Here is a 5,207-nt window from a genome sequence, read left to right as displayed (position 1 = left end):
CTGAGAAATGCATCGGATGGGATATTTGGGCTTATGGCTGAACACTGCAGTACGTGAGGAAGTTCCTATGTGTAGACCACACAACACAGTGGCCTGAGATCACTTTCATTTGTACTTTTCCCTGGTGTGTGTCCATGCTAGAACATGCTACAAACCAGCGCTTCCTTCTCTTTACTGGCAGAGTAATCATTCACTGTATGAACACAACATACTTCATTCTTTTTTCATTCATTCAGCTGACAGGTCCATGTGCTTTTCCTTCTTGAGTTGCTCCTGAGAATGCCCTGCTGTGAATGCTCATGGGCTACTTTCTGTTTGGACATCTGTTTCCAATTCTTTAGGAGTATATACAGAGTAAAACTGGCAGGAAGACACAAAATGCCCTCTATTACACGATTTAATTTATCAGTAATGTCCAGAATCAATGACTTCTGGGAGAGAGAAAGCAGGCAAGTTTGCCATGGGTTGGGGAGCAGAAGGAAGATCTACACTAGTGCATTTCCTGTGGAAGTGATGAGAATGTTTTGGAACTTGAGAGAACAGCTGTGTGATATTGTGAATGTATTGTGAGTGTCTATCTACAGTTCTGAGTAGTAATCAGAAAAAAATTAGAAGAATGTGGCCACGGTGGGTTTCATACTGCTCCCACCCTGGCATTTCATGACCCTGGTCATTCTGAGCAGAGCAGCACTGTCACTCTCCAGAAAGCGCAGGAGGAGGCTTGGCAGCTTTTTATTTGTCGTGACTTGTGGGGACTATTGATTTCTATTCTACTCAGAGCAGAAACAAATCCAGAAGCAAATGCAAGAAAGACTATGGAACTTCTAATGAACTATGATTTTTGTTGTTTGTTTTGTTTTGAGACAGGGTCTTACTGTGTAGCCCCAGCTGACCTGCAATTCACTGACTGTATAAGCAAGGCTGGCCTATATAATTCAGAGATCCACCTGCTTCTGCCCCGGTAGTGCCAGGACTAAAGGCTGTGTCACCACCATCATGGGCTCTGAATTTTAAACTGATTAGAAAGAACAGATACTACAAAAGGCCTAGAAGGGATGGACCAAGATTTTTTTTAATGACCTTGAAATTGCTGAAGGATGGATAAATGGTCTACAAAATAATGTAAAATAGTCAGATTTCTCTGAACATCATTGTCCACTTCCATACCTTAGTCTGGTTTTTAAGAGCAGATAAAATAATTGTTTATAGGAGTATCTAGAGGTTATTTCAATGCACATTCTTAGTCCTTCCTGCTGAAGAGGCAATGTTGCTGAAGATTCAGGCTGACCTGGATTCTTGCCTCACCTTTCTGAGCACAGGGATTATGGGACTGTAAGCATATACCACGAGGCCTTGTAGGAATCCATATTTAACCAACTCCTAGAACAGCCTGAGGGATGGATACCACAGATCTAGAACAGGTTTGAACTGCTGTGCTATGCTGGGATCCTGCTTTGGTCCTTGGTGTCTTTTTTTCCTTCTGTAACCTCTGTCTACTTTCATAAGTACCCTGAAGATGTGTTCACACTGGACCACTGTGGAACAAAAGGTCACTTCACCTACTCAACAGCAACTTTTCTAACTTTTCAGCCTCCCTTCAACTCCTGTGTTGTTTTGGTAGATGGTAAATGGGGGTGAGGCAGGGGAATGGGTAGAGAGAGCTGCAAGCCTTGGAAACTTCAGGTTCCCTCCATGGCTTTAGTCATAGTCTTCAGGCAATTCTGGCTTCATCTTCCTTTCAACTTGGAACAAAAAAGTTTCCTTAACGTTTAACACAAACTACCTGCTTGCTTCTGGAGTGTTACAAGTGGGAAAGGTGGTCAAGAAGAGCCTTTTCAGGGTCCACAAGTGGGCTGGTAGTGATCTACAAACCAAGTTCATTGACCTTAGGGGTGTCAAGACCACAGGCTCTGTCGAAGGGGACCATCAGCGTGTGATGGAGATGGTGTCTTTTGAAGAACACTAGAGCTTACTAATGTAGTTCTCTTTTTAAAAATGATTTATTTGTTTTATGTGCATTGGTGTTTTGCCTGTATATATGTCTGTGTAAGTGTGTCAAGTCACTTGGAGCTGGATTACAGTCAGTTGTAAACTGCCATGTGGGTGTTGGGAATTGAACTCAGGTCCTCTGGAAGAACAGGCAGTGCTCTTAACCACTGAGCCATTTCTCCAGCTAATGTAATTCTATCCTGAGTTGATTTGTGTCTCTGTGTGAGGTAGGAAAACTGACTGGAATGTGGATCCGCCGAGAACCAGGATATTTTATTATACTCACATTTACCAGTACATGTTTGTATGTTATAATAAATATGTACATGGGTATATAATATGCATGTGTAATGTATGTGTATTCCTATATATTGTAATATGTATGCATAAAATGAATACATAAATTTATACATCATCTCTCCATATCTAGAATTTGTTTCACAACTTTCCATAATACTAAACTTCATGAGTACTCAAGTCCATGTATTTTATATAAAATAGCATATTCCTACGCAACTTCGGCAATCCTCCATCTGCTTTAAACCATCCCTAGTTACACTACCTGATGAATGTAAAAGCTATGTAGATAACATTGTTTAAGAAGTAATGGCAAAAAATATCTATACATATTCAGCACAAGCACAACTTTTATAAAATACTTTTGATCTTTAGTCACTTAACCCTGTGGGTGCTGCTTGCAGTTATCGAGGGCAGACTGTATAGATGTCCGTATTGTTAGTGGCATAAATATGGGTGGGTGATATGTGTTTGTGTGAAATGAATCCACATATGTAAACGTGTCAAGAGTACAGTAGAGTGGTCAGTATTCCCTGTCTTCAGCCATGACTCTGTTACTTGGATATATGTTCCCTTTTACTTATTTTATTGCAGTTTTGTCATTAGCATACAAGACATTAGATTAAAACATTTTTGAACAAAGTGATTTTTAGTACACTCTCCTCCCTCAGTCTTCCCACCTCTTGTCCCCAACCTCTGGCAACCTCCTTCAGTCTCTTTTCTTCTTTCATGTCATACGTGCCCTCGTTTTTTCTGGTTTTGTTTTTAAAGTAGTCTTTTACTTTTTAAAAAAAGAAAATAATTATTGACAGTGATGAAATGTGACTCTGTCACCTAAAAAAAATACAACTGTGTTTCCACCCTTCCTTCAGGTGTGAACTGGTATTTGAATCAGAAGGTACCATATCAGACAGATTCATGAACAGTTCCGAGGTGGTGACTTTCTGTAGCCCACATGGATGTCCTACAGCCTGTGAGCCAGGCCACATGATGGGTGCAGTAGCTCGGTTAGCTAGAAGGTGGTATGCTCACTTTAAAAAAACTGGTGTTTGTGTGTATGTGTGTGCACATGTGTTTTCATCAGTGAGCATGGGCTGTGTCATGTGTGGAGGTCAGAGGACAACACTGAGGTCACTTCAGCTTCCCCCTGATTGAGACAGGCTCAGTCTCTGCTGTAGCACCTGCTGCAAGTCCATGGGAGCTCGGCCATTGCAGGTGTGCACTGCAGCATCTGGCTAAACGTGCAGTTTGGACATCCAGACTCAGGTCCCCATGCTGTGTGGCAGGCACTTTAACCACTTAACCACTGAGGTGTGTGGGCTTGCTGTTTCTTGAGACTGTTTCAGAGCTTGCCTGGCTCTTACCACAAGCATACACAGCAGCAAGCAAAAGATCATACCTCCTAACTGTGCTACTTCCTGTGGGCCAAGCATTCATACACACTAGTCTAGGGGGGCCATTCCTGAAACCACCACATAGTAACCTTATGAAGAGTGAACTTTGACCACAGAACCTTGGAGCTTGTTCTGGAGGTCAGTGAAGCCACTCAGACCTCAGGGCTCTTGCACATGCTGTCCCCTCTGCCAGGATGCTCTTCTTTCATATCACGATGTTGGGGCTGCTTACCCCCAGCTCGTGGGGCCTGTCAGACCACTCACATAAATAACACCTCTTCTCTGTGTGCCTCCACCTGCTTTATTTTATTTCAACCTGGTGTCTTGATCAGTTTTTATTGTCAACTTGACATGACCTAGAGTCACCTAGGACAAGGGACCCTCAGTTGAAGAATTGCCTGAGACAGACTGGCTTTTGGCCATTTCTGTGAAAAATTGTCTTGACTGATGAATGATATGGGAAGACCCAGCCTGCTGAGTCAGCACTGTCTCTAGACGGCTGAGCAAGAGCCAGTCAGAAAACCAGTAAGCAGCTTTCCTTTCTGCCTTTCTGCTTTACTTCCTGCTTGAGTTTTTTAGCTTCTCAGTAACAGACTGGTATTTGAGGTATAAGAGGAAATAAACTTTGTCCTCAAGTTGCTGATGGTCAGAATGTTTTGCTACTGCAAGAGGAAAGAAGCCAGACCACCTGGCATACCTAATATTGGTTGGGTGTTCCTTCCTTCTTTTCTCCAGTAGAATATGCAGTCCCGAGGGGTTTGTCTCTTGCTGTCAGTTGCATATCCTCAGGCCTTGGGCACAATGTTTGTTGCAAATGTTTGCTATTCGCAGAGTATGTCCCAACATGCTGAGTGCTACAGGCTCCTTTTAATTATTGTCATACTCCTATGAACATGGCATGGAAATAGCATCATCACCATTTTACAGATAGGGAAAATGAGGCTGGAAGACATAGGTGCCTCTTTTACCAAGCTCTACCCCAAATGGTGGCACCACCCTAAGCTCTCCATCAACTCAAGTCTAGGTAGGCAGATGTCCATATGTTTACATAAAAGAAGAATAAACAATGCCAGTCACACAAAGAGTAAAGGGAAAGCAAGAATCGATAATAAGCATCTGGGAAAGAGGCGGGATAGACAGTTGATTGATCAGCCCTTTGCCAAGTACATGCTTTGGAGAGTGGAGAGCCTAATTACTGAAAAGAGGAGCCAGGAATCGATTCCTTTTTCTTTTAGAAAAAAGGGCGACTGAACAGACATGAGACTACTGCTGTTGAGTAAGCAAACTTTTTCACTTGAAAATTAAAAAGAAATTGCAAGTGACACTAACCAAAGCCAAATCTTAGAAGGCAACTGAGTGAGAATAATTAGGTGAAAATACTGGGGACTCCATCCTCCCCCTCCCCCTACTCCCAGCACACGTACACATGCAGCAAGCACTATGCACAGAAAGGAATGCTATCCAGGGCTTCCTACATTTTTGTGCCATGGGTGCCTTTTGCAATTTCAAATCCATTGACTCTTTGAG

Source organism: Meriones unguiculatus, chromosome 18 (assembly GCF_030254825.1).
Source record: "Meriones unguiculatus strain TT.TT164.6M chromosome 18, Bangor_MerUng_6.1, whole genome shotgun sequence".
Taxonomy (NCBI): domain Eukaryota; kingdom Metazoa; phylum Chordata; class Mammalia; order Rodentia; family Muridae; genus Meriones; species Meriones unguiculatus.
The sequence above is the reverse complement of the archived record's forward strand: the minus strand, read 5'-3'. Positions refer to the sequence as shown.